The sequence below is a fragment of the Micromys minutus genome (assembly GCF_963924665.1).
Source record: "Micromys minutus genome assembly, chromosome: 3".
Lineage (NCBI taxonomy): Eukaryota > Metazoa > Chordata > Mammalia > Rodentia > Muridae > Micromys > Micromys minutus.
The window spans coordinates 86,513,760-86,524,464 of NC_137972.1; the positions used below are offsets into that span (position 1 = coordinate 86,513,760).

At 43.4% G+C, this 10,705-nt stretch overlaps 1 pseudogene across 1 annotated transcript; it reads left to right on the forward strand.

The window, feature by feature from the left end:
- The first annotated feature begins 6,601 nt into the window (after positions 1–6,601).
- LOC308418669 (small ubiquitin-related modifier 3-like) lies at positions 6,602–7,165 on the forward strand (annotated as a pseudogene). Its single transcript has one exon. The product of its transcript is annotated as a small ubiquitin-related modifier 3-like (transcript).
- The last annotated feature ends 3,540 nt before the right edge of the window (positions 7,166–10,705 follow it).

Here is a 10,705-nt window from a genome sequence, read left to right on the forward strand (position 1 = left end):
GGGAAGGGGTGTGTGTTACACTTTGAAAACAGAAATTACTTCATGACAGTCAGTGGCAGAATGCCTGCCCCGTGGAACTCTGCAGCGAGAAGGAAGATTTATTTGGCATTTTGAAAAAAATTTTTTTTTTCTTTCAGTGAGCACAGGCCATTTGGAGGAGTTGAGAGAAAGAAGAAAAGGAAAGAAATTTAAAGTGCCAAAAATAATCTCTGTAGCGCTCCCTCCCTCTTCCTGTTCATGTGAAAAGATCTTTCTTTCTGGGTTATTCATACCACATCTGGTTTTCTCCCTGCATTTTCTGGGCTTCCTGCCCCACCCCAGCCCTGCTTCCCACCCCAGCAATTGTCTGAAGCCCTAGGCAAACCCCAGTACATTGTTGGCCTCCAGAGGCCTCAGAACAATGTAAGGCCTCATTCCCGTTCTGTAAGTCCCGCACTTAAGCCTGGCTGTCTCACCTTTATATCTGACTTATCTTGGGGACCTTGTGAAACATTTGTGTCTAAGAATAACCTAGTGTGTTAAGAACAAATAGACCCAACTCTTGGGAAAACCAACCAGGAAGGTCATTTCTAATCCCCACCAGGAAACCCAAGCTTGGATAGGAGTCAGCGATAGAATATGATTTTTAGGGTTCCTTGCTGGGTTCAATTTTCCTTTCTGGAGTATTTCACTAGAATCTTGCCTCCTATGACATTTCTCTCAATTCCAGAGGACACCTGGGCCATGGCCAGACATGGGCACACTGGTGAGGTCTGGAAGCACAACAGGGTGTGTGGGCATCCCTCCAGTCCTGGAGAGCCAAGGTTCTGGGTAGGATGGGGTGAACCATGAATCTTGAGGGAATCAGGGGCAGGGGCAGATTTGTTTTTTTTTTTTTTTTTTTTTTTCCATCTGCACCTCTAGTTCCTGTGTTTCTCCTCTTCCTCCTCTTTCTCGTCTCCCTCTTCTTCTTCTTTCCCCTCTCCTTTCTCTCAACCCTCCTTTGCTTTTTTTTCATTTTGGAGATAGGTTCTCAAAAACTGGCCTTGAGTTTGCTATGTAGCCCAGTAGGTACTCAAGCTTCGGACCCTCCCGCTTCAGTCACACAGCATGCTGGGATTCCAGGAATGTGTGCTATGGACAGGTACACAGAGTGCTGGTCATGGAGTCCAGGGCTTTGTGCATTGTAGGCAAGCCCTCCAGCATCAGAACTATACCCCCAGCCTTTCCCGTTCTCTTTTGGATAATCTTCGACTCTGATGTGGAGGTGTCAGTATGAGGAATGTGCATGCTTACTTGCCTATGATTCTGCCCCGAAATTCAGAGCCTTGACCGTTTCCTTTCATTACCTTATTAAATATCCATGTTTCCAGTCTTTGCCAGGGCTCATGCCCATTGCTAGGGAACTCTTTGTGGATGGTTAACTTTCTAGAAGATTCAGTGGTGATGTCTTATTTCTGCCTCGAGTAGGTTTCACACCTCCCATCTTGGTTCTGCATGTGCTGAATAAGTGGCGTGGGTTGTGGGGCTTCAGTCACACCCTCTTGTGACCTTGGAACCATCTTTCACATTTTAATAGCTTGTTTTCTTGTTTGTAAATTGAGTCTCTTTAAGATGATCTGATACTGACTTGGTGAAAAAGGCTTGCAACATGTAGTCTTTTAAAAGTATGGTGAGAAGCTGGAGAGATAGCTCTGTGGCAAAGATTGATTGCTGTGCTTACAGAGTGTTCAATTCCCAGCAACCACGTGGTGATTTATAACTGTCTCTAACTCCACTTCCAGGGGGTCCAGTGCTGTCTTCTCTCTTCTGTGAGCAATACAGACACAGACATGCACACAGACACAGACACACGCAGACAACACAGACATACACACACAAAAACACACATAGAGTTGCACACACATACTCACATAGATACACAGACACACACAGGTACACACACAGATACACACACATAGTCACATAGATTCTCTCTCTCTCTCTCTCTCTCTCACACACACACACACACACACACACATACAGACACACATACATATTCACATAGATACACAGACACACACACACATACACACACGTATATACACAGACACACACACAGTGCACAGATATGCATTCAGACATGATACTCACACCCATAATAAATGAATACATTCAAATTAAAAAACATTTTACTAAATGTTTGAGTGTAAGTACATGCCAGTTTGAGAAACAAAAGTAACCCCTGTCTGCTTATTTGGACCTGCTTTAAAGTATGCAAATCAATTATTTTTAGTGGAGTTTTGTTTATTCAAACTCATTCTTGCTATACTAATGAGTTCATGGTGATTGGGAAGTTACAATAAGCCAAACTCTTGGTTGGGATCTATACTAACAAATAGCTGGCTGCTTTCAGTTCATTCTGCATCAAACTGCGCTTGTCCTACATAACTTAGCTTAATTGCCTGCTTGTTCCCCAGAGGTCAAGTCCCCTTGCCTGCCAGGGGCCCCAGTGATGGAAAGAATCTCAGTCAGCACCCACCCTCCATCTGATTTAAGGGACTGTTTCTGTATCTCTATCTAATCATAAATAAATAACAATCTCATGTAACTAACCTTCAGAAACAAAGGACTTTGGTCCAGTGCCACTGTTGTTAAACAATAGCCAACCGCTCCTTGTGTCCTGCATTATAGGCACAGGCTTAAGAAGTCTCTACCCATGGCAGAAGAAAAGAGAGAGGGAGGCTGGGAAAACGCCAGCTTTGCCACATCCATGGAGCGTTTGATCCTTTTGGTTAGGTAGGTCGCTTGTCAAAGACAGTGACATGCAGGCCACAGTGAATCAGAATGTGTACGTGTGTTCTTTCAACAGAGGGCACTCAAGCCACCTGGCAACTGAAGGGTCTTCTAATTCTGTATGGAAAAGCAGAGCAAACAGTTTGGGAAAATACTCTGTCACAATAAATTCTGTCAATATAGAGGCAAGGAGAAAACAGTCCAAAGCTTATTCACTGAAGTTTGCAGGTCAAGAAAACTGAAACATATCCACACAAATCCTTCTTTATGAAAGTTCAAATCACTATTACTCACAATCTTCTAAATGTGGGCTTCAGATGTTCAGCAGTGAATAAAAAACAGATAGATTATATAACATGGACTAGCCATGCAGACACAGAAGGACGTATAGTATTATCATATGCTACAAGGCTGAATGTTGAGATGTTATGCTGAAAGCTTCTTGTTGAGAAGGACTACCATGGTGGTTTGTGTTACCAATGTGATAGGACTTAGAGTCACCACAAAACAAGTCTTTGAGAATGGCTGTGGAGGTTTATCTGGATTAGGTTAACTGGGGTGGGAACTCCATTCTAAATGTGTGTGCTTCTGTTCTCTTCTCTCTCTCTCTCTCTCTCTCTCTCTCTCTCTCTCTCTCTCTCTCTCTCTCTTTCTGTGTGTGTGTGTGTGTGTGTGTAGTAGGATGGGAGTGGCTGTTCCAGAAGTGAACCAAAGGAGAAAGCAAGCACAAGAATTCACAGATTTCTATTCCCTGGCTGAGAACTCAGTGTGTCCATCCTTTTAGGGTTCTGCCTCTATGACTTCCCTATCAGGACAGACTGTGACCACCTCAAACTGGGAGGCAAAAGGAAGTCTTCTTGCCTATGTTGTTTTCATCACAGCCATGAGAAAATAGAGCAGCCCAACTACATATTGTACGAATTAATTTATATTAGATATTCAAAATAGACAAAGCTAGGAAACAGGGTAGTGACAGGTATGGTCTACGGAGTGGGGCATGGGGTAACTACTTTGTGTTACAGTTATTTGTGTATCGGAGACATTCTGAAAATAGATACTGGGAATAATTAGACAACTTTTTCAATACTAAAAACAATGGAGATACAAAAAAAATCTAAAAACGGACAAGCTACTTCTTTTTAAAGCGATGTTACAGCATATGAATTTTATTTCAAGAGGTAAAAGTTTCCAAAGTCGGTGGGATTATAAAGAGGTTTTACATTTTTCGTGTTAGTATTTCTATTCTGCCTGATTTTTAAAATAATGAACAAGTGCTATTTTTACATCTGGAGAGACAGAATGAAGGCATCCTAATTAGGGGAAATACACACAGAAGAAAATCAGTTGTACATTGATAGTTCTCTTGACCTTACATTAGGATGCAATTCAGGTGGCTTGATCTCAAGCACTTGCAAGTGGAAATCTGAACAGTCTTCGAGTGAAGCACTCCAGAAAATCACCACAGAGCTGTGTCATTAACCTGGAGAAGAACAATAGCAATGATGAAAATGCCCGAAACCAGGAAAGAGTGAAGACAGGCTTCATCAAAGGTGTTTGAGGCCAGCGATGCACTCCATGACAGAAAGTGGTTTCCAAAGAGAAAGAGAGATTCTGTTGGTAGCGCGGTCTCCTTGCTCTTCCTTCTTCACAACGGAAAAGCCAGACAGCCTCACATTCATCTTGTGGTTGGACCATCACAAAAATTACAAGCTGGAGAAAGTATTCTTGGGTCTAGGCTCTTTTTTACTCTGTTGGATGAATGTCCTGGCTAATATCTTGTTCAGGAGATAATGTGCTCTGTCCCGGGTTATGGGTGGAAGAAAAGACGGCTGGGTATAAGGTGGTTCCAGAAGATTAAGATGGAAGCTCAATGTAGAGTGGCCAAACTGGTATCAGTGGGGGAGATCTCCGTGAGTAGATGGCTGAGATCTGGTGAGAATGGGTAAAGCTAAGTGTCTTCGTCAGGGTTTCCATGGCTGTGAACAGATACCATGACCGAGGCAACTCCTAAAATAGACACCATTTAATTGGGGCTGGCTTACTGGTTCTGAGGTTCAGTCTTTTATCATCAAGTCAAGAAACATGACAGCTTCCAGACAGGCTTGGCTCTGGAAGAGCTGAGAGTTTCATATTTTGTTCCAAAGACAAACAGAAGACTGGCTTCCTCAAGTAAATAGGAGGAAGCTCTCAAAGCCCACCCCAACAGTGACACACTTCTTCCAACAAGGCCACACCTCTTAACAGTGCCACTCCGTAGGCTAAGCATATTCAAACCATCACACTAAGTAAAGCTAAGGGCTACTACTCTACACACAGCCTACTCACGCCACAAGAACTCCCCTCAAGATCCAGAATGTGCCACCAGCCCCTAGGAGCTCCAAGGTGATTATAGGATCCATTTCTTACCTATGGTTGGTCCTTATCAATGAGCAATATTAAAGGAGGGTAACAATTCATAACCAAGGAGCCCCAAGAAGTCCAAAGTCAGACAGGCATAAAGCATATCCCAGTGTACAAGGGAGCCCTCCGATTGGCACAGATTTAGAGAGATCTGTAACAAATGAGAGAGGCCAGCACAAAATCAATAGCAAATTAGTGCTCAGAAAACTTGTACTTATGTGTAGGTGTGTGCAGGCACGAATTTCTAGAAAGGCACAGCTTAGGTTCTTTACAAATAGCACATTCTAAATGTAAATGTCCCAAGCATTCCTGTTATTCACAGTTTCCTTCTGAAAGATCAAATGGAACTGGGGGAAGAAAGTAATAACCCTGGTGACAACAGACTTATTTTAAATGTTCTTGGACTAGGGTCCTCAGGCGGGACTGCGAGCAGCAGCCGATTAATGCTCACTGATTACTGTGTGACGAAGGGAAAGGCAGCAGAATGGCTGTCCCTTCCAGCCCTGACAAGAAAGTGCAAGGTCTTGCCTTGCTCCTTTAAAATAACTCACTGAAAAATGAAACCAAACCCCGGAACAGCAGTGCAGCTCTGACCATATTTAGCTGGCACTACCAGGGAAGCTATGCTAATTCCAAATCTGCAAAACAGATTACATTAGCAAGCTAGACCAAGAAGCAATCAATGTTTGTAACTTGGTGAGTTTTCTCCTCAGACCCACCTAACCCCATCCCCCCAGAGTTTGAGTAAACGTTCAAGTCTAACATTGCAGATAGTTTAAGAAGCTCCCTGTGTAATAACTTCTGGTGGCTCCAGGATTTTTCTCAATGTCATCAAGAGAATTTTGAAAACAGGCTTTAAGATGTTTCTTTGAACAGTGCAAAGTTTATCCTGATAATGCAAATGAATTCTTTATTCTTATTTTGCATTTGAGCTACAAATCTATTTTTATTTAATTAATTGATAGTTTGTGTGTGTGTGTGTGTGTGTGTGTGTGTGTGTGTGTGCGCGCGTGCACATGTGCGAGCTGTAATCCATAATTCTCCTGCCTCAGCTTTCCCAGTGTTGGGATTTACAGCTTTGTGCTAATATACCTGGCTAAGACTTTTGTTTTCTTTTAACTAATTTTAATTGTGGTTAAAAGTAACATAGAGCTAAGGTGTACTTCACTGTTACAGAACCTATCTAGCATGCATGAGGTTCTAGGTTTGGTTTGCAAGAACAAACTAGTAAAATAAAATAACCTCGTGCACGTAGGTGCCAAGAAGTGAACCTGGGTCCCCCAGAAGTGCTCTTAACTTTTGAATCATCTCTCTAGACTGACTTGTTGATTTTATTCACACACTTTAAAATGTGCCTGGGGGGGAGAGCGGCGGGGCAGAGAGCTTGACTCGCCCGCTCCAGTGCCACGGTTCCCGCTGCGCTTGCCGCCGCCATCGCCGCGCAACCATGTCTGAAGAGAAGCCCAAGGAGGGTGTGAAAACAGAACGACCACATCAACCTGAAAGTGGCGGGGCAAGATGGCTCAGTGGTGCAGTTCAAGATCAAGAGGCACACCCCACTGAGCAAACTGATGAAGGCCTACTGTGAGAGGCAGGGCTTGTCAATGAGGCAGATTCGATTCCGGTTTGATGGACAACCAATCAATGAAACAGACACTCCAGCCCAGCTGGAGATGGAGGATGAGGACACCATTGATGTATTCCAGCAGCAGATGGGAGGAGCGGCCCGAGGGAGCCCCACACCCACCCATTGTCCTGACATTTGCTATTGAGTGGTGACCATGCAGCCACACCAGTCACACAAGAGTCAGCAGAAGCCAGAGTCACCGAACGAACGATTCCTCTTTTCTAATGCGCTTGGAGTGAACTACATCCAGATCACACTGTGGGGCAGGAGCATTACATGACTTGGCCGTTAGGGGGGTTTGGTTTGAGGGACATGAGGTGTGAGTTTTGGGGGTTTGTTTTTGTTTTCATTTTTGTTTTTCTCCCATCCCTAAAATTCTTTCCTCCCAATCTTGGGTCTGGATGTAGACTCTCACTCTATGGCCTGAGTCTAGTCCCTAGAACTATGGTTTCCTCCGGTGTGACTTGTCCTGATCAGGTAGAGAACTGTGGTCACATTACCAGTGGGCATGCTTATGGGATGTGGGGCGGGGCAGAGAGGCAGAATTCCACCTGTGTGTTGTAGGCATAGAATAATACTAAAATGTGAAATATTGTACATTTGAGTTTTCTCAAGCATATGGTAAAGTGAAAGGAAAAAGACCAGTGCTTCTTCAGAATGTGAGGACTCTTCCTCCTGTGGCCCAGACATCCCTGCACATGCCCACTTCCCACTCCGTATCTGGTAATGGATACATCAGTAAGGGTGGTACAGTGAAACCCCTCTTCCTTTTTATAATGTAGAAGAAAGTCATTGTTACGTCTCATTTGGAAATTGAACGTGGTCTTAGATTTCTTCTAGAACTTGCTTTCAATACATAATTATGGTTTCTGTATAAGAAGGGAATTGGTTAAGCATCAAGTTTTCAGCGATGTTGTGTAAGAGACCCGCTTTCAAGTGTGGTTGCAAAAGCAAGCCCGGGAAAGGTGACCTCATTCTCACGATTGTGTATTAAAGTGGCGCATCAGTGGGTGACTTTGGTTCCTCATTGTGGGGTCAGTTAAATGTCCATAGTTCCTGCCTGTCATCCTTCTGTAAGGATCCATTGCTGCTTGATGGCCATCTCTGCCTTTTATAGTCACCTGACACTGACCTGCCATCTCTCGCTTGCTTAAAGTCCTGAGGAAAATGTTCCATTCCTGTGCGCTGCGTGGGTCTAGGTGGGATGTCTGTTGGCTCTGCTGTGTTTATTCACCGGTTTGTACATTATCTGTTGTCCTTTACTACCGTAAACAGTAAATATAGTTTGGTATTCAAAAAAATAAATAAATAAATAAAATGTGCCTGGTACCTAGTAGGTTTGCAACAGGTGTAGAAAGTTAGTAGACATATAGGTGATATACCATTTGGATACACACACTGAATATCTGCTGCCTGACCACTCTCATGGGAGGAGCTGCATGACCTTTCCTGCGCTTCTGTGTGATGTGAGAGGCTGAAGAAAACTGTAGCTCGGGCCAAAGATCAGAATTTACAGAGCACAAAGCTAATTGGCACAAAAGGATGCAATTTGAGATTTCTGACAGCATTTAATACCTGCTGGCTACGCTTGATTAGAGGGCACCCTGTTTCCTTCACCATCAGTACTTATATAATCAAAGCAACGGATTGTAGGATGAGGGACACAGAGGGGACAGAGAAAGGGCAGTCTGTGTGGGTGGATGGCAGCCAAAGCGGGAACAGGTAGACTGAGCAGAAGGCTCGGTTCACATTTCAACATCTCAGCTTGCAGTTTCCAATTAGCATTGCTTGAGGAACCTTAAAACCCACCCTGGTTTGAGCCTTTCAGATCAGTAAGAACCTTTTCAGGAATGGGAAATGATGCACCGAATGGCAGCTTTTTCTAAATGCCTCTTACATAATCTTAAGTGAGAGCCCTGCTCTGGGCTGAGTTCTTTGCTAAATAGAATAAGAGAAAACTGACTCAGAAAAACAAACCCTGTAGACAGCGGTGTCTCTCAAGCTTTTGGAGTTTCACCATCACCCTGAAGGCTACACCCCCCCCCAAACAAATAAAACAACCAGCAAAATCCAACAAAACAAACCAGTAACAACCACCCACCTATTTTTGCCTAGACCTGGTTCCCACAGGTTGCATTGAATTAATCTTTACTGCAGCTTGGACTTTGAAATTCGAAAGGCATTCCTCCCCATGATTCATGTAGATAAGACGCAAATGATTAGACACAGAGGAATTTCTAGCCCCAGAGCAGACATAATTATCTTAATCTGCATTTTAAACACAATTTAAATTGTGGTAAAATACACATGTCATGATTTACCATCTTAACTATTTTGAAGTGTTTAGTTTTGGTGTATTAAGTATACAACCAATCTAGAATATTCTTTTCATATTTTGAAACTGCAACTCTAAACTTGCTAACCACATGTCCTGCCCTGCCTACCCTCCCCCAAACCCTCACACCCCGCTTTCCATGTATTTGATTACTCTAGGTCCCTTATGTAAGTGGATTATATAGTGTTTGCTTTGCAGTGACTAGCTAATTAGCATAATGTTCTCAAAGTTCATTCTTCAGCTTCAGGCTGTGCCAGAACTTCCTTCCTTTTTAAAACTTAAAAAAAAAAAAAAAAAAAATCTCTCTTTGAGATCCTAACAGGGAATTGAGAGCTGTCTGGGAAATAACAGGCTTTGTTTTTTGAAAAGATTCACAAGAAGGTCCCAACTTTTCCAAGTCTTCCTCAGTAACTGGTACTTCCTGTTTTTATATTTGTTTGTTTACTTATTTGTTTATGATGTGCTTGTGCATGTGTGTATGTCTGTGTGTGTGTTTGTTCGGTCTAGGGTTCACTGATTCTAGGGCTGTGGTCCTCAACCTTCCTAAAGCTGAGACCCTTTAATACAGTTCCTCGTGTTGTGCTGACCCCCAACCATAAAAGATTTTCATTGCTACTTTATAACTATAATTTTTTTCTACTATTAAGAATCGTAATGCAAATATCCGAAATTCAGGATATCTGATACTCGACCCACAGGTTGAGGACTTCTGAGCTCGTGTGACTGCTTCTCTTGACTCCAGACACCCATGACAAGATGACACATGCAAGCAACCACGCCTACCTGTTTTACTTGGATTGGACTTGAACTCAGGTCCTTATGCTTGTACGGCAAGAACTTTACCTACTGTGCTCACCTCTGTCCTGGTTTTTAGTGTTCATTTTTGATGGTGGCTACTTTAATGAGCGTGGCTTGGAAGCCACCCAATCTCTCCACCCCCCCAGGCTAATTCTCTGCATGCCGGGGTGCTCCCACGCCACACCTTATCCAGTCTCTTACAGCAGTGACTCTGGGGCTGACTGTTTGCTTTTCCAGTTTTATATGTGTTGCCACAAGGATTTGAGCCCCTTTGTGCACTACTGTTCTCTAACAGCCTGGGTGACAGATGCTTTCTGAGCGCAGACCTGAAAGGCTGATATGATCCAGTCCCGGGGTCCCATCTGGTCTGATGTGTACAAGTGGACAGAATAATTACAAAAAAGCAACAGAGTAGCCCAAAGCCATGGAAAGAAAATCGGATCTTCAGAGATGCCCAGCATGAAAGGAAATGGAGATTAGATATCTTTGTAACGCTTCAGTTTTTTACGGCACCGAGACTCTCTCACATTCCTCCTGTCTCTCTCCCCACCACCATTTTCTATGAGTATGTCACCTCATCTTTCATTTCGGGTTTTCTCCTGTGTCTTATTCTGCCATTTCCTGGAATGAATCCAAAGTTCTGCAAGTGTGTAAGAAAGCGACATCCCCAACTGGTTGAGAAGCCAGTGACTAGGGTGTATTAGTTAGGGTTTTATTGCTGTGAAGAGATACCATGACCACAGCAACTCTTATAAAAGAAAACATTTAATGTGGGCAGGCTTCCAGCTCAG